This window comes from Fukomys damarensis, unplaced genomic scaffold (assembly GCF_012274545.1).
Source record: "Fukomys damarensis isolate Sample0158 unplaced genomic scaffold, DMR_v1.0_HiC HiC_scaffold_33, whole genome shotgun sequence".
NCBI classification, from domain to species: domain Eukaryota; kingdom Metazoa; phylum Chordata; class Mammalia; order Rodentia; family Bathyergidae; genus Fukomys; species Fukomys damarensis.
This window is the reverse complement of record NW_022900945.1, coordinates 38,731,276-38,756,411: the sequence shown is the minus strand read 5'-3', so window position 1 is coordinate 38,756,411 and position 25,136 is coordinate 38,731,276. Positions and strand designations below refer to the sequence as shown.

Genomic DNA, 25,136 nt, shown 5'->3' with positions numbered 1-25,136 from the left:
ATTGGCATATGTCCGGTGACACAATGAAGTAGTGTAAGAAGACGAACTAAAACTAAGCAACTAACGGCCTGTTTTAAATTCGTAAGATCTAAGATTTAGAAATCCCTCTTGCAAAAGATCTAACTAATTGAGTTGTTTTTATTCATTTGCTGCAATGTATATTCCTTAAGAGTATTTCTTAATTAAGAACTCATCGAAACTAACAACTTATATTTTTCTGACAATGCGTAGGTTAATACTAATGTGAAATAAATCTCTCAGGGATTCCATAGTCTGTGGATTGAGCAGTTGAGTTCTTGGTCTGCCTTCAGACTGCCTATCCCATGGAGTTCCAAATTTTAAAGCCGTTGAACAGGTACAATATCTATTTTGAATTTCCATACCAGGCTGAGGACTCATTGAGAGAAGCAAATTTCTTTTCAATCTGTTAATTGATCTTGCTTAATATCACACATGTACATTGAATAAAGGTGCATGAATCAACAGCTTTATGTGATCAACTGTTAAAACATTCATTCCGAGAGAACTGACTAGGAGTACCATTCTTATACAAGGAACACAGGAAGTTACTGAACATGATTCTAATTTTACAGTTGTTAGAAAATGAGTAAGACTTTTGAAAAACCTATGGAACATACCTGTGTCTTATGAAGCCTTGAGGTCCTTTCTCCACTATGAAAGAAAAAGGAGAATGTATTCAAACCAAAACTTGGTTGCTAAGGTGGGTATAGTGGCAGTGCCTTTAATCCCAGCGCTCTGGGGTGCGGAGTTAGGGGGATTACAAATTCAAGCCCAGCCTCAACAATTTGGTGACGTAGTAAGACCTTGTCTCAAACAAAAAAAAAATTGTCTTGAGAGCTCAGTGCAAAGACCTTACCTTACCCCCCTATACCAAGAAAAAGAGCTTGGTTGTAGACGTTGGTTTAAGATAGAGAAAATTCATTTCCTGAGAAATCTTTCAGATTGATCAGCTAAAAGTAGGTCACAGATTCTAAAAAATTTACATACATTTAATTGCCATAAACTGACCTAGAAACAGGCCTAACAAAGGAGAAAGTCTCCAATAGGTCATAATGGACAAGGAAAAAAAAAAGAGATACTATAAATACATGGCAGAAGATGGCACAATTTGGTTAAATCAATCTAAAGATGCAGATGTAATATGATAGTACTGACTATAAGAATTATGTCTATGGAAAAGCAAAGTGCTAAGAGTACTATTATATGAGCCACAGATGTCATTTAATATTTTCTAATGGCTACTTTGTATGATAAAGAATTTGGCATTGCCAAAAGCAAGGTTTAGATTTTCCCCCTATTTTAAAAAAGTGACATGCTATACCTGACATGGTTTTTATTTAGGTAGGGGAAGTCATACTAGATCTTAAAGTGGTGTTATTCGTTAGAGTTCACCTGACCATGCCACAAAGACCAACTGTGATTTAGGATGATGGCATTAGGTCACAAAATTATACTCAACCTGGAGGCTGACTATAACTTTCTGAGAAGTCACCCAGCCAATCATGCCTAGGTAATGAAGTTTCAATAAAAATGTGGACTTGGAAATTTAAATGAACTCCCCTGGCTGGCAATGCTAGGTATGTTTTTACATAACTGTGGCAGGGTAATAATATATCCTGAGTACAAGGGCAGGGCCACATTGGAGCCATCCCAAACTCTGCTATGGGCCTCTTTTCTTGGCTAATTACAATTCGTAGCTCTTTTCTTTGATAACACATAAGCATAAGTAGAACAGTGATCCTCCTAGACCTAGAAAAATGTGGGGTGGTTTTGGAATCTCCATAAGTTTGCAGTTTTTTCTTGAAGTAAAGGTGGTTTTCCCTAAGATTTTGTAACTGGACTCTGACTCCTTCCAATTGGCACACTTTGTATTCTGGAGGATTGTGTCCTCAACTATACATTTAGGCTGTCTATACAGAATAAATGGGTTAATTAATACTACTAATATATTTTACTTAGCTCAGTGTATCCAATGTATCTTCATTTCAGTAGGTATAAATAAGAATTATTAATAAGCTATTTTAACTTCTTTTTATTTTTTTTCTCATTGAGTTTATAGGTAATTTTTAGGTATACATTACAGTTACATTCATCATTTGGATCTTGCACCTTTACATGGCAGGTCTTGGTTCTCATTTTTTCCCCATACCCCTGCCCTAACTTCTTTTTATTTTTATACAGTGGTACCCCAGCTCACAAATGGTTTTTTTTACAAACTCTGAATGGGTGACAAACACCAACCACAGCCATCCTTACCACACAAACACAAATGTGGTCATCTTTTCCAAAATCACAGAACAAACTAAGCTCATGAACTGAGGTACTACTGTACTAAGGCTACTGGCTAGTGGATACCTTGTTAGACAGACAGACATACATTGCTTAAAACAGTAGAGCTCAAGAAGAAATCAAGTAATGGCAGCTGTTATGACTTACTGTAAAAACTCAAGAATCTAGAGTTTAAGGCAGATCAAAAAATATTTGTTACAGAGTGAAAGGAGTAAAGAGTGTATTAGTAAAGAACTTCATGTCCAGGTAAAGTATGTGGATTACATATTCCTGAATTCAATTATCTGCAGATAGTCCCATTCAGCTCGATGCTAATACAGAATAAATTATTTTTAAATTTTTATTTTTATTGGTATGTGTTTACAGAATATAATGATTATATTCTTCATGGGGAGTTGGTACATGTAAATAGCACTTCTTGAACCTTGCTTCCTGTTATGAATTATATCTACAAATCTCCCAAGAGCCTCGTATGCTCTTTTTGGGAGGTGATTGAATTGTGGGGACAGTATAGCTAGTTACTGTTGGGAAGGAGGCCCAAGTCATAAAACAAGGCTCCCTGGGGGCATTACCTGATAATTGTTTCTCCCTTTCTGGTTCCTGTCTTCTCTTTTTGCTTCCTGGGTGGCACAACTGGAGCAGCTTTCCTCTTTCATGCTCTTCTATCTATGATGCATTCCTGCCATGGCCAACCATACAATGAAAACGTGAGCCAAAGAAACCTCACTTTGAAGTTGTGGGTGTTGGGTGTTGAATCGCAACAATGAAGAATGAGACTAAGACAGATTTTGGTACCAGAGAAGTGAGATCATTACTGTGTTGCTACCTGACCATATGGTTCAGAAGGTGTTGGAACTGGCTTGTGGGAGAAGTTCAGAAAGTTTTTGAGTTGCTGGCTGGAGAAGCAGCCCTAGAATGCTGTAAGCTGAGCTTGATGAGGGAATCTGGTTGAAGCCCAGAGTCAGAATGCACAGAGAGAGGAACATGGAAAAGATCAAGCTCAGGAAGACTTCACTGGTAGTTGGTCTCTAGGCCATGTGTGTTACGCCCTGACCAGAAAATTTGTCTGTATTATGTTCATGTCCTGAGACTTTAGAGAAAACTGAGATTAAGTGCCATGGACTAATTAATCTGGTGGAGAAAATGTCAAGGAAGCCCAGTATTTTGCTGGGGTATAAATATGGTGGTACCTTGGCTTTCAAACTTGATTCTTTCCATGATTCTGGCCACAAACCAAGTTGTTCAAGAACCGAATGAAATTCAGTGGTTAGGTTCAGGGTTGACCTTATGGGGAGATTTGATTCAGTTCTCATCCAGTTGAGTTTATGACCAGCTCATGGGGACATTTAAGTTCATGAACTGAAGTATCTTAGTATTGTTGGCAGCTTTTAGCCAGATCTACAATGAGAATCAAGAGTGAATGGTACAGTTGAATGAATGATTTAAAAAGTTTTGTATTTCACCAATAATGAAGCTCCCATAAAGCAAAAAGGTCTGAAAAGTTTTGTCTGAGGAAATCTTAGCTGCTGAAAAGATTAAAAAGACACAAAGCATTTTACATCAGGATAATAGAAAGGATGCCTTGAGGGCACCTCAAAAACCAGAAAGATCAACTTGGCAGACTTAAAGTTGCAAAAGCAAAAGATTTTGGAGAAGATAGCCTTGGGATACGGCTATCTTGCTCAAGAAGGGCCAGGTGGAAGAGACTTTCCAACAGTTTAGCTATCTAGGCACTGAAAGAACTCTATAGCCATGATGGAAAAGACAGTGCTGCTATAGTTGGCTACCTACATTTGTATTGTGAATGTGGTGCTGGTTTTTTCAGACATGCAGAATTCAAGTTATGGGTCAGAAGTCTTCCTCCCAGATTTCAGTGGAGGTCCCAAAGGCCAGGTAATGTGCCCTTGAGAGGGCAATTCATAGAGCTGTAAGGGTGAAATGAAAAGTGCAGTGAGACTCCGGGAATTTGGAAAAGCCAGGAACATGGGACATCTGGGGAAACCTTGAGGCAGTGGGCAGAGCCTGCCCTAGAGAGAAGCCATGGGGGCTGTGGCATATGGTGCTGTAGGAGTGGGATGACTAAACCATCTGGAGTCTGCATCTTGCTACAACTTGTTCCAAATGCTGGACATAGAGCTACAGGTTTTAATATTTGCCCTTCTTGTTTCAATCTTGCTTTGATCCCATTCCTTTCTATGCCCCATTCTTTTCTTTGGGGATGGAAATGTTTACCCTGTGTAATTGTGTGTTGGCAGTGTTTCACTGTGTGCTTTTTACATGGACTCATAGCTAAGAGTTTGCTTTGAGTCTTGGAGGAGTCTTTGGACTTGGACTTTTCAACAGAACTGTTAAGTCTTTGGAGACTTTTAGAGATGGACTAAATTCATTTTGCACAAAGAGATGCACATGAGTCTGTAAGGACCAAAGGTGGAATGTCATGATTTATATCTAGATGTCCCCCAGAGCCTCAGATGATCAGTGATGGGGCTGTTGGAAGGTGATTGAGTTATGGGAACAGTAGTTTACATGATGTTAGAAGATGAGATCCATTTGGAAGAGTCAAGTCACTGTGGGTATTACCTTCCCACCTGGCTTCTCCTTTCTATTGCTGATTCCTGGATGCTATGATGAGCACAGAGTTTCTTCTGCTATGCTTTCCTGCCATGCCAATTCTTCTTTGGAGATGGTGGACTAAAAATGTGAGCTCTGGTCTATTTCTTATATCGAGTAACAACTTTGAAGATAATGATATACAGTGTAATAACTATTATTATTCTCCTATTATTTGGTTAGGAAAATGTTTTAGTTTTTAATAAAACAGAAAATAATGTGAGCCAAATAAACCTCTTTTTTAAGTTGTGGTATTTTTTCCTCAAAGATAAGAAAATAACTCTAACAGACTGGTCCTACTTCCTTGACTCTTCTTGTTCTGACGCTTTCATCTTTCTAGGTTTGGCAGCTACTGGATCTTTTAGCTCTCCAGGATGCTGACAGTCACTGTGAGCTCTCCCTCTGATCCTGTCAGCCTACCTAATAACTCCCCTTGCATAATTATATCTATATTGTTTATTGATTCTGTTCCTCTAGAGACTTCTACTGTATATGTGAAAGAATTGTGAAACCTACAATAAATCAAAGCATATGGAAATCACCAGAGACAACCCAAATAGATGTTTTGAAAAGTAAGAATGAAATAGATGGGAATAGAATTAATATGAGAAAACGAAAAATAATGGAAATAAAGTCTTTGTAGATAGGGTGGGAGGGGTTGAAGGGAGGGCAGGAGAATGGGGAACAAATAAGAACCAAGATGGATTATGTAAAGGTGCAAATTTCCAACAATGAATGTCATTATATTGTATACATTAAATGTAGCAATAAAATTAATTAAAAAATACAAGAATTATTGTCAAGCATTGTAAATTCATACATAGACACATGCACAAATCTATACACTTGTATGGTTGACACACACAGAAACACAAAAACAGGAAACAGAACCAGTGTTACTTCCTTGTGCTAAGAAAAAAATTATCTTTATATCTAACAAAAAGGATAGAATGATTATCAGTGAAGGGAAATTGAAACTCTAGTGTCATGAGAGTAGAGTCTCTAGTCTGTAAGAGGCAGATCAAATGTGTGTGACAGCCAGACAGTTTTTTGGCGAATCTTCAACTAGTGGGTGACAAATGTTTGTGTATAATGGCCCAGTTTCCCTGACCTTCTGAAGTGTACTCGAGGAATACTATCAGGTCTTTATCCTTCTAAACTATTTAAATTCTTAATTCAGACAAATTTTATTTCAGGAAAGAGTGTATTTGACAATGATGTTACTAAAGTTCTGTCAGAAATATGTATGAACAGATGTAATCTGTATTTTCAATAAAAACAAAATCATATTCATCAAGTTCTTTTAATTCATCCTGGCAAAAAATCTAAAATTAATTATGAAATAATAGTTAAAGAGTATTAAGAGTATTTGTTCAATAAAGTTAAAATTCAGAGTCTGTATGCGTCCTTGGACTATTCCTAATATATTTGGACTTGTAAGAAATAAAAGGCAAAAAGGGACCGGGGATTTAGCTCAGTGGTTCAATGGCCTGCCTCGCAAGCGCAAGGACCCGAGTTCAATCCCTGGTACCAAAAAAAAAAAAAAAAAAAAAAAAAAAAAAAAGGCAACTAAAATTCTTCTCATCTACTGTCAGACTCTAATTTCATCACACTAGTCAAGCCCCCAATCATTGTACATTTTAAATAATGAGAATATATATATATACACACATGCATATATATGATAAATATATATATGAATAAACGTGTATATATAAGAAATGGTCCCATACATAATTTTAAACTCACAGCAGAATTGCAGCATAAGGAGTATTACTTAGATAGACAAACCTCAGAGAGGTTGAGGGTATAGCTCAGTGACAGTGTGTGCAATGCATTACTCCTTGGGTTATATTCCCCATACCGCCCAGCTAAAAGTCTGAAAAGAATCAAAAAGCATTTTAAAAGCATTATTTCATTTCACTTCATCCCCTCCCTTGGCTGCTCAGTACTTCTTATAACCTAAAAGACTGAAAGAAATAAATGTGACAATAAGATAGCAGTACAAATTATAAAATAAACTATTTAAAATTATTTCCATGGCATTAATTGAAATTATTAACATAAAGACACAATTATGAGATTTTACAGGGCTCTAATTGTAGGATGAGGATTAATACTTTTCCAGCATAATATTAATGATTAGAATGTGTGGTGGCAGAAATTATAAATAAAAATATTTAATTCCAATTCTCCTTTTGTACTGCATATTTAACTAATTTAATTTAGAAAATTTTACATTTGCTTGAACCTTGTGGAAGTTTCCGTGTGCATATTTATAATTAAGGTCTTAGAGGACTCGGCCATTTTTAAATATTAAAATGTTAATCTATTTTCAAAACTACCCATTATTTTCATATCTGCACAGACACATTCCCAAATAGTGGTTCTAATGAATAAAAACAATAAGAATTCATGCATACATTCTATTTTCTCTATGAATTAAATTACATTTTACTCATCTCTACATGCTTATTTTATTTTTATTTTTAATTTTTATTGGTGGTAGTGGCAGTGTCAGGGGAGAATAAAAACATGGATCTTGGTGCACTCAGACGTTGATAATTAAAATAATATAGGAATAGTAAATTAACAGTTTAAGTCACGAAAGCCTTCACTATCTATTTCTTCTCAGCATATAACTTGGAGTTTGGAGTTAGGCTGTGACCACCTCGGAACTGTCTTTTCATATTAACACTCTTGTGGCTGGAAGTTATCTCATGAATGCCTGGTAGTAGTTTTGAAAGCTTCGTATTTCTCTTCGAGCTCCTCCTAAGACAAGGCATGTACAGATATGAGAACTCGATCATATGCAATCTAACAATTGCACCCTTCAATCCAATGTTTAGTTTATCTTCTTCTAATGTGACATTGTTGAGCCATGGGGAATGGCTTCCTTTGCCAAAGTATTTCAGCTAATTAAATGTTTGTGTGCCCAGTAGGCATATTAAACACTGTGTGGGTCACTTGTTTGTTTCTCTTTCACAGCTTTTGTCCAGGTACATTTTTGAATCAGTTGTTGCAGGTTTCTCATACACACAGAGGCCACTGGCCATTCCAAGGGGTAAGAAAATGAGCTGTTCTGCTTATGCAAGGAGCTATCAAAGGAAGTGACTGCAGACGTTAATTTGCAGGTAACATGAGACTATTGAATGGAGCTTTCTTTGTTAAAGTCAATGTTGCAGTTTGGATATGTATACAAAAATCACAGATGCATCAAATTTTAGAAATGAAGCAATTAAATTATTTTAAGCCTCAAATAAATAAATATATAAGATGTGGTATGAAAAAAAATTCCTATTTTTAAAAATCTATTTCCCTCCTCAGAGAAATTATTTTTGCCTTTTTTACCATGTAGCATTTTAATACATGTATCCTGTATAATGTTCAAATCAGATTAAAGATACATTTCTCCTCAGTCATGTTTTTTTATGGTGAAAATGTTCAAACTCTTTTCTTCTGGCTTTTTGAAATATACAGTACACTATCATTATTAATACAGTGGTCATCTTTCTAGCAAGAGTACACTAGCATTTATTTATCTATTCATTGATTTATTTATTAATTACCCCTTCAGCCCCCTTCCTTTTCTCTCTCCTTTGAAGTGCTAGGGATCTATTCCAAGGCTTCACACAGACTTGGCAAGCACGCCACCACCTCGCTGTGTACTAAGGTCTCTTAGCAGCACTTCTTACTTCTGTATGACTAATGTCTCATCCACCGAGTACCTCTCCACATCTGACCCTGTCTTCTCAGTCGCTGGTAAGCACTTAGATTTTTTTTTTTAATTCAGCATAACAATGAGCTCATATGGTACTCGTCTTCCTGTGCCTGGTTGATTTATTTAACAGAATGTTCTCCATTTCCATCCGCACTGTCATGAAGGGTAGAATTTTATTACTTTTTATGTCTGAATAGTATTTCATTGTGCAGATGTACCACCTTTGCTTTATCCATTCATCATCTGATGGCTTCTTAGGTTATTTCCATTTCTGGGCTATTTTTTCCATTTCCTGCAAATAATGCTGCAATGAACAGGGGCATGCAAAAGTCTTTTTGACATTCTGATTTCATGTCCTTTGTTTGTCTAAGGATATCGGTGACAATTTGTTTAATGGAGTTCTTTCCACTCTGTGGTTGATTTTCACTAAAATTTCTTTTCTTGTTTATTTTTACCTTAATGCCTCATGGCACATGTGTTCTCCCACTGGTGTATGGCTTTACCTGTTTTGTATTTAAAAGTGAGGAAATAAAACTGATTGAAATCTCTGAACCTTGAAAAGAGTTATTGTCCACGAGTCCTTCCCTTCCCTTCCCTTCCCTTCCCTTGCCTTCGGTTCCCTTTTCTCTAGTGTGGATGGATTAGGACATCTTCCCTTCCCTTCCCTTCCCTTCCCTTCCCTTCCCTTCCCTTTTCTGTAGTGGGGATGGAACTTAGGACCTTGCACCTGCCAGGCAGGGGCAGTGCCACTGAGCTAAATCCCCAGCCCTGTCCATGAGCTCTGATGTAGGACAATCTCATTGACAGAGAAGGCTCTGATATCGTCATCTTTGGGCCTTTTACCTTACTCTGGTTAGAGGGACGAATAATGTTCTTCCAGTCATCTGCTCAAAGATGAAGAAAGGCTGCTAACTTTCTGGAATGAGGGTCTTTCTAATAAGACACTTTTCAGCTATTTTGAGACTGAAATGCTATTGCTTTTTAGCTTTGTCCAATTATATAACCTCTCCTCCATTTGCTTTCTAACTTCTATTTGTGCTGTCTTGTCTCCTGTCCTCCTCATTAATGTGTCACAATGACAGAAAAAAGTATCTATTGCCATGGTTTGGAAGGGGTTTGTGCGGAGGGAAAGGTGAAGGGGCATGTGCAGTTTGGTGCCTATATCTGAGATCTTGATTTTTCCCAAGTTATTCTTTGAAACCAAAGGCAGCAATTGTGTGATTATCCAAGATCTGTTTAGACTTTCTGAGAAAGCTGCTCCTACATGCATCCAGTCAGATAGATGTCTCTGAAAATGGAGATATCATCAAAGAACAAGATTGGTCTTGTGACAGTGGAGGAAATCCGATGATGCACACATAAGTTCATCATACATATCCTCTGTTTAACGTGTTTGAAATTCCTTACAATAAAATGTACTTAAAAAAAGACTATTCTATAGTCCTCCGTAAAAGTATTTTTAATTCTGGGAATCAAGTAATTTGTCCTTTAATTTTTCAAAATATTCTGTCACATATGCTCTATGGTCGAAGGGATTTAAATTCTGTCTCCCAGGAAAAGTTCAGAATTAGAAAAAGTAACTTCCTAATAATCTATTGTGCCTGTGCTATTGGCTTAGATAGCCACCAAAATGGCTCAGCAGGCCACACTTTAAGTTTTCTTTCTCTTCTACTTATAATTCCACCTGCAGATTGTCTTCTTCCAGTTGCAGTCTAGTGTGCCTATCATCCCTTAATTTAGGTGCTCAAGTTTCCTTTGCCATCTGCTGCTTTTCCTGCATGTCATAGAACATAAAAATGATTCACTTAGGAAGGATTTATCGCACCTTAATGAAATAAAATCAAGGTCACTAAGTATTTATGTACACTATAATTTGCCTCAGAAAGGTATTTTTCACATAGAATAAAATTTCACATAGAGGAAAATAATTGTCATAATGTAAAATTTTGAAATATAGAAGTTATTTTAAAATGCAGCGATGTTCTACTTAGGAGAGTGTAAAACTTTAGTGCAAAAATATTACAGTCTTATTTCCAATGGTAACACTTTGGAAAATAATCTACCTGATGAAGTGTATGACAATATTTTATGGAGATTAGAACATTTTGGCTATTTATAGTTTACTTTGGAGCTCATAAATTAGAAGCAGTGAAGCATAAATTCAAGATGGCAACATAAGAGAAATGTCATATCTATGAAAATGTTCTTACGAGTCTCACTAAGTCAACATTTATTATACACATTTAGTTCCACCTGCTGAGCTCAGAGCTTTGCGTTGTAATTGTTTGGTGCTTGAATTCATTTTGGTTTAATTTATCAAAACCCAAGTTACCTATAAAATGACATTTCCTCAACATTAGAAATCTAAGAAACTTGATGTCTCTATTTGAAAATGTTTTATTGAATGAAAGAATGAGGAGAATTTTTTTTGGTTGGTATGCGAGAGATCAAAGAATCTTAACATTGGGGGAAAAACTTTAAGAAGGCATCTTTTCAAGTGACTCTTGGTCATGGTTGGCCATAGTCTTTATGTGTTGGGAAATGTATTTGGTCATTTTTCATTGTTATAGCACCGAATGGGAGGGGTCCTGTTGGCATTTAGTTGGTGGGGGCAGGGATGATAAATATACATTGATGCACAGATGGTTTGGGATAATGAAGAATGGTTTTTTTCAGTTCCTGATCACTCCAGTCACCATCTGATGCATGAATCCTTTCAACATCATGCTCTTTACTTATGAATAGGAAATTCAGTTTTAGGATTATAATGATGTGATTCGGAGAAGTGGAGTAGCTGCGACACTGGAAAGCAGCACTAATTCACTGGAATCGGGGGAATCACATAACAGAATTTGGATCTGCCTAACAATTAGATTGCCCACATTTTCTGAATGAAATTTATCTGTCTGAATTTCAGTCTATTCATGCTAATTTATATATATATATATATATATATAGAGATAGATAGATAGATAGATAGATAATGTATTAAAATAATTATTTTCCCCAATAGAATTTCCTTGATAAACACATAAAATCCCATATATCCACATTTTGCAATTAAACCATAATATAGAAAAGCACAAAGAAGGAATAACATGTACTCTTAACTCCCATATCAAGAGGAACCATTATTGATATACAGATAAGAGTTTCTCAGGAGAAGCACTATTGAAATTTTACACTGGGCCAGGGATTTGGCTCAGTGGTTCCACTGCTTGCCTTGTAAGTACAAGGGCCTGAGTTCGATCCCTGGTACCACACACACACACACACACAAAAAAAAAAAAAAAAAAAAAAAAAAGAAAGAAAGAAAGAAATTTTACACTGGACAATCTGGACAATTCTTTGGTGAGATCTTTCCTGTGCATGGTAGGAGGTTTGTCAGAGTTTCTGACAAGAAAATGCCAAGAGCATTCATATAGTTTTGACAACCTAAAATTTTCCAGAGATTATTAAATGTTTTCGGGGGCCCAATCACTCTGGTTAAGCAATATAAGTTTACATGTGTACATGTACATGTGTGTGGCATTAAGAATTCCAGTGCTTAACAAAACTGGCTATCTAGATACTAGAATGTATTTTGAAACATTTTTCAGAGTTGCGACTTTGTGGAATTCTGAGGGTTCTGTGTATGACACGAATTCCCTGTATATGTGGTAAAGTCCTTGATAGAGTACATTCTTTATTAACTAGCTCAGCTTTTCAGTGTGGACCAAAGCCTTCAAGGATGATGACTGACATAGGTAAATCACCTGGCCTTACCTGCTTGGAGGATGTTTTGCAAGTCACATGGTCGTCACTTAGTTGTTAGGTTGCTCTTCTACCTTTTCTCTCATTCTCAGCTGGCATTTATCTGTCACTTGGATGAATATCATTTGCTGGTTCTATTTTCTGTTTGCACGATGTGCAAACATTTTTAATATAGCAACATACATTTTCTCTTATGATGCTTTGACAATTTTGAATTCGTTTCTGCTTAAACTGGTCACCAGGCTGGCTGATGAGAATTCCTTCTCTGAAAGAACATGATAACTATTTTCTAAGTAAGCCAAACTCTGAATGTTGTTTTGTGATTTATTAAAACATGAAAGATGTGAGTTGGCAAGTAATAACATGCTGTATACTTTCAATGGTACATTCAAAGTAGGTATGGCAAGACTTTTGTCTTTTTATTTTTTATGTGTGCACAGAAGTAGACTATATGTCAAAGTTTTAGATAAATTAAGAGAGTCTTTCCATGCCTGAGCCCCACATTCCACATCCTTTTCTATGACAAAAGTGGCTTCTATTGACAAACTACTTATCCTCATGCTTTCAGCCTAATTCAAATGCCCCCCTGCCCCAGAGTAACTATTTGTTAAATATTGTGTTACCCACTTTCTTGGAAATTCAATGAACTCTGAAAGCAAGAATGGTTAAGTTTGGAATAAGGCCACGAAACGATTTCACACTGAGCAAACTATAACGTAAAAATATATCTCAGGTAAAGAGAGAAAGCATGAATGATGTTCCAGAAGTTCACTCTCATGAAGATGTATGGCTCTCACCAGCTAATCGCATGCTCTTCCATGCTTCCCAAGCTCCCTTGCATTTGGTGATTCTAGACAATAAAAAAAAAAGTGTGTCCATTTGATGCTGAAAAAGTTATGAGATACTTAGCAACCCCACCCTGTCACGTGACTTTACAGCCTTCATGTTGTGGTTGACATGACCATACAATGGAGGTAGACTAGATGTCTGAGTCACATCAGGGAAGAACAGCGTACGTCCTGACTCGCGGTCTGAATAAAGAAGTGTTTGATACAGCAGCCTGGCTTCACCTAACCTAAGACATTAATGGGCCATAGATAGGTGGGAAATAAAAAGAAGGGAGTGCAAAGCAGGCACAGACAAACATATGAAATGGAGCAGATATGCAACTGGCTCAATCAGAGAATTACAGAAAGGTTCTAGACAATTTTTTGGATGCAGAGGAATTTCTCCTAAACTTTGGTTTATCTGTAAAATCAAATATGTCCATAATTTTGGCAGAGATGGATATTTTACTGTTTCATTTAAAAGTTTTAAAGAAACTGATGTGGTATTTGTACACAATGAAATTCTATTCTGTCATACACACAAGTCCAGATGTACTCAGTTACCTCATCTTTGACAAAGGAGCTGACCATCCCCACTAGAGACAAGATAGCCTCTTTAATAAATGGTGTTGGAAAAAGTGGATCTCAAACTGCCAAAGATTAAAACTAGACCCTTATCTTTCACCATGCACTAAATTAAAATCAAAGTGGATTAAAGATCTAAATATTAAAACAGAAACACTAAACTTGCTGAAGATAAGTTAGGCAGAACTCTGGAAGACATTGGCATAGGAAAAGACTTTATGAACAAATCCTCAGTAGCAAGGGAACTCTCAGAAAGAATCAACAACTGGGATCTCATCTTATTACAAAGCTTCTCCACTATAAAAGAAACCATCAACAGAACTAAGAGACAACTTACAATGTGGGAAAAAATTTTTACCAGCTGCTCCTCAGGCAAAGGACTACTATCTAGAATATATAAAGAACTCAAAACAATCAGCCCCCTCAAAATAAAGACCCAATTCAAAAATGGGCCAGCTAAAATGAACAGATATTTCTCAAAGAAGTAAAAGCAGCAAGTAAATATATGAAAAAATGTTCCACATCACTGGTCATTCAAGAGATGCAGATGAAAACAACAGTGAGATTCCACCTCACCCCATAAAGAATGGCTGCTATCAAGAAATCACACAATAACAAATGTTGGCGGGGTTGTGGGGAGAAAGGAACCCTTCTCCATTGTTGATGGGAGTGCAGACTGGTGCAACCACTGTGGAAATCAATATGGAGATACCTCAAAGAACTAGGATTAGAGGCTTCATTTGGCCCAGCCATCCCTCTGCTGGGTATCTTTCCAAAAGAATTAAAAGAATCATACCACAGTGATATATGCATACCAATGTTTGTAGCGGCACAGTCTGTAATAGCTAAAACTTGGAAACAGCCCATTTGCCCATCTGTTGGAAACTGGGTAAAGAAGATTTGGTTTTTCTATAAAATGGAATACTACTCAGCCATAAAGAAGGAGAAATTAGAATCATTCATAGGAGAACGGATACATATTGAGGATATACTCTTAAGTGAAATAAATAAGTCACATGTGTAAATACCAAATAGTTTCTCTGGTGTGAAAAACTGTAATAGTACACAAGTTCCTAAAAGGATAGTTAATAATGTGAAATAGGAAGAAAAGGGCTAAAGTTATAGGGAAAGTGGGAAGGGTAGGGGAAAGGGAATAAAGGAAAAGAAAAAAATATGAGAAAATGAAAAAATGGAAATAAGTGTTTGTAGATGGGACGGGAGGAGGGGGTGAAGAGAGCGGAAGGACAAGGGGAAAAATGAGAACCAAGACCTGTCATGTAAAAGTACAAGATTCCAATAATGAATGTAGATGTACTGTATACCTAGATTGTACCAATAAACTCAATAAAAAGAAAAAAAATACTATTGTCATAAAGAAAGAAAAACTTGACTCATTTGTAGAAAAATGAATACATTAATACCATAATATTAAGTGAAGTAAATCAGACACATAAGCTAAATATCACCTGGTTTCTCTTACATTAGGAATGCAATATATAACGTGCAAAATAAAAGACAAATAATAGGAAGAGAGGAAAAGTTATTAAAGTCCAGAATGGATGATCTATCTAAAAGTGTACCTTAATTCAGCTTAATTGTCTTAAGTGTTTTATGTTTTTTGGCCCAATAGTCTGGTTGTTAATCTGTATGTGTGACAATTAACTTTATAATGATTTATATGATAAAAAAATGAATTTTATGCTGGCACAAAAAGGGAGTTGGCAGGGAAGGGGTGAAAAGGATCTAGATATGTGTATACCAAACAATTCCACACAATGAATGAAACCACTATGTACTGCAAACATATACTAATACATTTGAACATCTTTAAAAAGTTATATATGTCATATTACATATTACATAATGGAACCTTGGTTTAATTTGTTCTCTAATTTTGAAAAGATGGCCACAGTTGTGTTTGTGTGGGAAAGATGGCTGTGGTCATGTTTTTCACCTGATGCAGGGTTTGCAAAAAAAAAATAATTTTTTTTTGCCAAATGCTTCTGTTTGTGAACTAAATTGTTTGCAAACAAAAGTGTTTCTGAAGCAAAGCCTGCCTATCTATCTATATATCTATCTATATGAAATTGAGCTTGGGATTGTGGTCGAGAGGCTAAGGCAGGAGGATCATGAATTCCAGGCCAGCCTAGGTTATATCATAAAAAAATTTGGCTTAAAAAAAAAAGAAAGAAAGAAAAAAGACATTGAAAAATACCTAGTTAGGGCTTTTCATTTTAAAGTTTTACTTTATACTTAAAATGTAAGTTGAGCCCAAATAACTACCTAAATTGAGGATTTATTTTTTGAAAGTGTTTTAAAAGAGCATTAACTGTTATTATAGCATTTGATTTGATAATTACAGGGACAATCATAAAAGTGAAAGCTAATTAAAGATTTCAGGTTTTCACTTTGAGCTATAATAACAAAAAACTCAAATCCCCAGGATCTTACAAAATGTCACAAGTTACGAGAAGATAGGCTGTCTCCGTTTTGTCCTCCTCCGAAGGAGAGAATTGGCACATGAGTCAAGTGTGAGAAGAAGGCCACCTGGCTGCTGTACACCAGACAGGAAGGAGCAAGTTAAGCCAGAGGGTTTTCCCCATGAGGAGACAGTGGCAGGGCAGAGGAGTCTTGAGCAATGGAAAGAGATAGGAGTACATGAAGCTGGACTCCAGCCTAGATCCACACATGATATGGAAAGCTTGATTTCACAGCAAAATCAAGCCAAGGCTTAGTAGAAGCTTTACATGTTTAGCAAATGCCAATTGACTCTCAAATTTCAGAAAAGAGCCTAAAAGAAGAAATAGAGCGTTAGCACTGATGCTGGCGGGCTGGAAATTACTGCTGCTGGTGTTGGCCTCACAGATTGCACCATCCACCCTCCGTAACTACATCAGTCCAATGATTTTTAAGTTTTGAAAGGTTAGCAGTAGCAGAGAGAATCGTGAGCTTCTTCCCCACCTCCTTGAATATTCTGTATGTTGACAGTGACGAGGAGCACATAAGTGATTTAAGAAATATATGGGGAAAGGCCAGGGTTACGGTTTATATCTGAGTGTTCCACAGAAGAATCATGCACTCGTAGGCGGGGCTTTTGGGGAGTGTCTGGATCGTGGGTGAGTGATACTGTGGTACTCCACTGACTGGTTTAGCATACTTCCGGTTGTAGCTGAGTGACTGCAGACAGAAGGTCTACCCTAGAGTGATTGGCAATAGGGGAATGAAGAAGGAGGCCTCATTTCTGTTTATTTAGAGGAACTCCAGTGTTCTCTATCACCTTGGATGTCTGTCTCCTGGCTTGTAGTGCAGATCCTTCAGCCTTCCAGCTCAGACTCTTCAACCTTTCAGTGTAGACCATTTGGCACTGCATAAAGACAGACTCTAAGAGACGCTGCAGCGAGCTCAAGGTTCCCACGTTTGACTAGCTCATTTGGTTCTCCAGCCTACAGAGGTCATCTTGCATTGATCCACACCTGACTGCAGGCAGCCATTGTAAGACTGCCTTGTAAACTACATACATTCACAAGTTTAATTTGTTCCATGATTCTGGTCAGGAACCAAGTTGGTCACAAACTGAATCAAATTTCCCCATAAGATTCAATGTAAATAAGGTTACTCCCTTCTGAATCACATGTATTTTTTTAACCATAAAAATATGAAGCAAAGTACCATATGAGAAGAGAGAGAACTAACCTTGCTTGGGGTGACTTCTGGTGTGTAGGATAGGTTGATGGCGGGGAGGAGGTTGTTGTTTGGAGTGGGGAAGAAGCCCCCTTCATAAGAATATCAAGGAGATCTCCTCATGGATTTCCTCTCTTGTTTGTGTCATAGTTGCAGGGTAAATTTTGATGAGAAATCTGTGTAATGTCACTTGTTTTGTTTCCTGCCCTGCATAACCCTCCAGAAATAGGCTGCTGTTCATTGCATTATGTGGAGGTGGTCTTTCTTATAGAAATTCTGGCACCCATTCCACTTTTCCATCCCGGATTTTGTGATATCACTGCTAACCTCTTCCCTGTTTTCCTCTCCCTCAGTGGGATACTCTGCAACAAGCACCTTCTGTTGCTCACTCCAGAGTTCAGCAAGTTCGTCTATCATCTGCTCCTCCTGTGGTCCTCAGCAAGCTCCTTGATGTCTGTACCACTGACGTACAGACCCATACCTTTGCCGCTGGACACAGTCTCCTTCACTATCAGGTTCTTCAATCATAGGCAGTGCCTCCTTGTGCCCAGTTTCCTCCAGGGTGAGTTTAAGGTCCAGTATGTGACATCTTCCCAGGCTTTGTCAATGAAGTTAACGGAGCGGAGGATATTAAAATGTTTTTCCTGAATTCTTTCAGAGTCAAAAATGTCTCTTCGGTGACATTGAAGCATCTGATGAAGACCATCTTTCTCTAAAGCTTCTCAAAGTTGCAGATCACTTGCCTGTCCATGGGCTGCAGAAGAGGTGTTATGTCTGGGGGGCAGTAGCTTGAGCTTTATGAAGTCATACTCAGTGTCTGTATCATCCACCACAGCTGGAGGGTGTCCCAGAGCACTGTCCACCAGGAGCAGGCACCTTTCAGGCAGTTAATTGTCAGAAAGATATTTCTTAATGGTGAGTGTAAACAATTCATGCAGCTATTCTACCAATAATTGCCTTGTGCCCCAAGCTTTCATATTGACCCTCCACAGGACAGGCAAATGGACCTTGCTCACATTCTGTTCCTTGAATGCACAAGGGGTCTGGGAACGGCACACCAGTAGTGGCTTAATCTTCAGATTGGTGCTTGCATTCACACACACAGCAGAAGTGTCAGTCTTTCCTTCATGGGATTGTGCTTCAGCACTTTTTAAAATCTTATTGAGTACTTTTTAGGTATACAGTACAGTTACATTCATCACTGAGATCTTGTACCCGTATATGACAGATCTTGGTTCTCATTTTTTCCCCAAACCCCTTCCCTCCCTTCACCCCCTTCACGCTCCCTTATTTGCAAAGACTTCGTTTCCATTTTTTCCTTTTCTCATATTTTTTCTTGTGCCTTATTTCCTTTCCCCTGCCCTTCCCACGTCTACACATTTAGCCCCCTTCTCCCTATTGCACATTATCAGTTATACAATTTGTATACAGTTATACAATTTACACTTTATAGTTTTTCACTCCTGCATGATATAGTTTCTGTTCAGTATCTTCTTCCAGAAGAGCTCTGTTTCATTGCCGTTGAACAGTTGCTAATCAATGTATCCTTCTGCTTTTATGAATTCCTAGAATTCTTTCTTGTAGGTTTCTGTAGTGCCCTTCTCAGAACTGGAAGCCTCACCATTTCTTATCACACAATGGATGCCACTTCTCTTGTGGAATTTATCAAACCACCCTCTACTGGTTTAAATTCATTATTTGTTGCATTCATAGTGGCATTTTCTTGCAGTAAATCACTGTACAATTTCCTGGATTTTTCACTGATCATAGCTTCGCTAATGCTATCACCTGCCAGCTGTTGACTAACAAAAGCTTTTCTGTCTTTTCCAGCACTGTGTCCTCTGCTTGGTTAACATCGTTGCTCATTTTGTCACATCAGCTCCTTCGATGGCATCTTTATTCTTCAACATGATTGAGATTGTTGACTTCATATTTTGCCCTCTGAGGCCAGATCAGTCAAACATATACCACTCTCATGCTTTTTGACATTTTTCTTCTTCAATTCAGTGGTTATTTTCTTCAAAACTTTCTTACCATTCTTGCTCTGAACTTTCTTGTTACCTTCATTATTGGTTTGCACATCCTTGTCATCTTCATTTCTGTTCTTCTCTTTCTTTTTCCGGCCATGCTTCCTTTGCACTATGTTGTTAGAGCCATACTGGATTGAATAGTACTGTACAGTACTGTGTGTGCTAAAAAGTACACAAAAATCTTCACAGAAAGTGTGCACAGGTATATCTATGACTGTGATCTTGACTGGCAGGAGCCACAACCACATGTGACAGAAGGGAAGATGGCCAAATTCGTGTTCTTCATACAATGTGTAGTTTGTGAATGGAAGCAAAATATTGCAGAATGCTTTTGCTCACAAACCAAATCATTCTTAAATAGAAGCATTCATGTACCAAGGTATCATATTTATATTTATATTTAATCTGTTACTCTAATGAACACTGACTGATACAGATTTTGACAACCGATTTTAATACCAGGAGTGGTTCTAGAGAAACAGAATTATAGCGATGAAATTCTTTGTTTTAGTAGTTCCTGGAATTAGCTATTTAATTTGATGAAAGCTAAAGGTATTATGATGTCTCCTTCTGACAATGTGTGGAGTACATACTGATAGTCCAAAGTGTAAATTGCTTAAAGTGATATGCCGTGCAGATCAACTTGATTATCCTAATTCACCACTGGTGAGATGCAAGGGATTTAGTAACTCTGTCGAGGACACTTTTGAATATTTTGGGCTGAGTGGGAAATATAGTGATGTTTGCTAGTTGCTTTAGTAACTACTGGAAAAATTAATAAAAGAAAAATGAACTCAAAACAGGCATAAAAAAATCTTAAGTCTTCTGAGTATGAAGACAAGTCGATAAAGCAGAATAAGGAGCTCAAAGATTCTTATTCCTAGCTCTAGACACACATAAATAATCTAAATGTGTCTAGAGAGAATCTTCTCTCTAGCCATAGGGCTGAGACTGCAGGTACTCAAACTCAAACCTCAATCATTCAATTTGCTGAAATGCAGCATAAGTTTAATTCTCAGCCTCAAATAGTATCTGAGGTAAAGGTGGGGGCCTGATCAGGAAAGAATGGAATCCAGTAAATTGGGACAGAGGTGTTTGGGAGGATCCTAATGAGTCTGGGGATGTTGAGTTTCTAGACTCTAATGAGATTATTTTTCTAGAAGAAGAGATGTCCCCACTCACAGAGCCAGAGGCATACCCACCCCCACCCACTGTGATATCGGCCTCTCCTCCTATACCTGGAGAAGGTAATCCTGCATTGCCTGGTGCATTTGGCAAGCATGATAATGCTGACCCACCTGCACCACTCGCCTTTGTTTCTAGACTTGTAACTATGCTCAAATCCCAAAAAACTCCTACAGATGAGACATACAGTGTGACCCATGAGAAGGTCTGCTATGCTCCCAAACTCCTTCAGTTTTCTAACTTTTACAAGCAGAGGCCTTCTGAACAAGTATGAGAATGGATTTTCAGTGTGTGAGACAGTGGTGTCAAAAACAAACACCTAGACCCTTGTCAACGTCAGCCCAGTAAGTAGACTCGGGATTTAATGTTTAAACTTGGGGAGTTAAATAGGTGTTAATAGTTTTCTTGCCTGGCTGGCAGAAGTATGGATTAAAAGGTGGCCCATTGTGAATGCGTTAGAGATGCCTGATAGTCCTTTGGTTACTGCTGATGAGGATATTCAAAAGCTCCAGGAAATGGAACGCTGAAGTGGCTTTGTCACATTAAACCTAATGCTCCACATTGGGACGATCTGGAAAAATGCACCCTTCACTAACACCTTGAGAATCAGATTCTTGAGGGGAGCCTTTGCATCCTGTAGGGCCCTGTCATTGCTCTTGTCTTTATGCCAGATTTTATAGTGAGGATCACAGTTACTCAATTGCAAAACCTAACAGCCATGAGCTTAACTGGATCCCAAAGTGGTACAGGGCAAGTGGCAGCATTTAATCACCAAAGCCAAGGTGCATGTACCTACTGTAATGGACAGTAGCAGCAGAGCAATGCTCAGAATGGTCTGACATGTATAGACCTGCGGCATTGGCTGATTAGCCATGTTGACCCCAAAAATGAAATAGATAGGAAGCCTACTACATTTTAACAAATTTATATAATAAGAAAAAAAAAGTAAGGCCAAATGATCAGAAAACCTACCTCAAATTGTAGTAATAGGGACTCATGGCCCCTCAATAGCCGGTTTACAGACTCAGAGCCCCTTGAATGAAGGGGTGGTGGGTTCCTCGGTGGAAGGATTCTAGTGCTCCACCAAAAATTTATAATTTCTCCCATTTTGCCCCAAAGGGACCTAAAGCCTTTAACCAGGGTGACTGTACATTGGGAGAAGGGAAATGATTGAACATTTTGGGGGCTTGTGGACACTGTTTCTGAACTAATACTGATCCAGGAAACCCAAAACCTCATTGCAGCCCTGCTCTAAGACTGAGGGCATTTGGAGTTTAGGTGATCAATGTTTTAGTCAAGGTCCAACTCACTGTGGGTCCAATAGGTCCCAGAATCTGTCCCGTAGTCATTTTCCCTGCTCCAGAATGCATAACTGGGATAGATACGCTAGTACTTGGCAGAATCCTTGTACTGGTTCTCTAACCTGTAGTATGGGGCCATTAGGTTGCAAAGGCCAAATGGAAAACACTAGCATTATTTACCTGCTAAAATAATAAACCAAAATGAGCATCTCTGGAGGAATACCAGAGATTAGTGGCATCATCAAGGATTTTCAAGATATAGGAGTTGTGGTTACCATCACTTCCCTATTAATTCTCCTATTTGGCCTGCGCAGAAGATGGACAGATCTTGGATAATGAGGTGGGTTATTGTAAACTGAGTCAGGTAGTGACTCCAATTGCAGCTGCTGTCACAGATGTGGTTTCCTTGCTTGACCAAATTAACACATTTGCTGGTACTTGCTATGCGGCTATTGATTTGGCAAATGCCTCTTTCTACATACCTATGCCTAAGGCCCATCAGAAACAGAAACAATTTCCTTTCCTCTGGTGAGGCAGTAATACATCTTCTCTGTTCTAACTCAAGGTTATATTATATATCAATCAGGACTCTATTCAGTGTGTTTGATTTATTTTTAAAAATCTCTGTGCCAATACCTCTCAACTTTGATTAGTATAGGAAGTGTTAGTCTTCAAACTTCAAACATTAAAAAAATAGTTTTGGTCTCCATATTTCCATATAAAGTGTTTGAATCAGCTTGATTATTTTTAGAAAAAAAGTTTCTAGGTATTTTCTATAAATTGTGTTGTCTATTGAAATTGATTTAAGAAAAATTGACATCATAGCTGAATCTTTTGACCAATGAACATGGCATATATCTGACTGTTTACATTCTCTTAGATATCTCTCAAAAATAATTCACTCTTTTTAATATGCATCTTAGTCACATACTTTATACAACTTATCCCAAAGTATTTAATATTTTTAAAGTATTAGAAATGACAATTTTTTGTATTTGAACTGTTAGTGTATAAAATTTATATCTCCTTTAATATATCCTTTAACTCTAATGTATTTTCAGCAGACTGTGTGTAAGTTGTTGTGATCATTTTGACTGTGAATAGACTGTTTTATTTCTTCCTTTTTATCCTGAATGCAATTTATTTCTTTTACTTGCCTTATTGTACTGTAGAGGACCAAAGAGTCTTGAATAGACATAATGAAAGTGAACATGCCTGCCACTTGGGGTTCCACCATTCAATATGATCTCATCTGTGAATTTGTTATAGAAGTCTTTTACTAGGTTAAAGAATTTCTAATCTATTTGTTGAGATTTTTTTTTAAAATTAGGAGTACTTTGGTGAAATTCTTTGCTTATATCTATTAAAATAATGTTTTAGTTATCTATTGTTATGTAAAAATATAACTACAAACTTAGCAACTGAAAACTTTGTATTTTCTTGCAGTTTTGGTGTTGGGAAAATAGTGGATACTAAAGACAGTGTTTTGGAGCTGGTTGTCCCCTTCCACTGCTCCAGGGTCGCGGGCTTCACACACACACACACCTCTGTTCAGAGGTGGCTGGCAGATTAGGGAGATGGAGCAGAGTTGGCCCCAAAGGAGAAGGATTTCTTGAAGACTGAAGGAAGAAGCTGCAGAGTGTGGATACCCTAGAAGCCCTCAAGGAACTGATTATCCCACTGATCCAGAATGGTTATCTCAGGCAGCCTTGGCCAAAACCCCAGGGCTATTCTCAGAGGTCTTGCCAGATACAGTGCTGTTCTAAGCCATAGAGGAGCTCTACGAAGGATACAAAATGTCTCTAGAGGAGAGTAAGAATGTGAGTTTTGACCCAAGTTTGCTATCCCTATGACCCCAAAAATCATGCACCCCCCAATGGGGAAGGGATACACAGAGGACCCCAGAAAAGACAGAGCCAGAGGCTGATTGAGAGGCTGTCTTTGTGGAGGCCTAAGGGCTGGCGGTAGAAATCCGGTGAGGCTGCAATTTCAGTCAAGTGGTGAAGCCCTGTGTAAACTTACTGAGGCCCAAGAGGTTAGGGCTGGGTACCCACCTGACCAGGCTTTAGCTTCCAGTGGCTCCTCCACCCACTGGGCCCAAATGGGGAGCAAGAGGACAAGGAAGACCAACCTCAAGGGTTGGTGCCTGGAGGAGCTGTGGTGGTCCTTTCTGGCCCTCATGGAGACCTCTGGGGAAGGTGGAAGTCCTTGGTCCTGACAATGTGCAGGCCATTGTTCCTCTAGCAGTGGACTGCTGCGTGGTGACTATTGGCGAATAGTGCCTGTGACCTGTGTCCCAGCAGGAATACGACAGAAACTCCTTGCATTCTGGCTAGATGAGCAGAACATCCTTAGGGCACAAAATGGAGCAAGCCTGTCCCTGGAAGGTCCTCCAGAATGAAGACCTTCATGGGCAGTGGGAAGGCGCAGAGAGGAAGCAGAAACACCCTCCAGACCTACAGGATGGGCCTGCAGACAAGAGAGAGAAAGTAGCCACCAGGAGTCAGCACTGGCTGCACAGGGACAGACTTGTGTTCTTCACACACAACCTGCACAAGGGTGGCCAGTGCTACAACACCAAGATGGTGATAGAAGATGTTCCAAGCCAAGGTGTGTGAGGTCAGATGAAGGCTGGGTTCTGGACTGTGGTTGAAGACATGCTGGGGACTCTGGTTCTAAGGTCAAGGGCGATCGTGTGATGGTGACACTGGGGCCACAGGCTGGAAGGATGAGACATCTAGGCTGGGAGAGAGCATGGAGCCTGGCTTTGGTGCAACTACGGTGAGAGAATCAGTTGGTGGAGCCATTACACGGGCTCCAGGGATAGATGAAGACTGACTGTGGGACCGCTCCCATACTCCAGAGTGACAGTTCTTTTTCTAAGTTCTTGTTTTAATTTCATGAAAAAATAAAGCAAGTTTTCATAACCAAGAAATGAGAATAAAAAGTTATTATACTGTGTATATTTATCTTCAAATTACTCACTACAAGATGTAACCCTTCAAAAAAACTTACAAAAATGAAACATAACAACATAAACTTGAAGACAATCTATTAGTATAAATGCAACAAATTCACACACACACACACACACACACACACACACACATATATAGAGAGAGAGAGGGAGAGG

General features: G+C 38.3%; 1 pseudogene; it reads left to right on the top strand.

Moving 5' to 3' along the window:
* LOC109117460 overlaps window positions 1-24,830 on the top strand; it is a 33,468-nt pseudogene extending 8,638 nt beyond the window's left edge.
* Window positions 24,831-25,136: the final 306 nt, after the last annotated feature.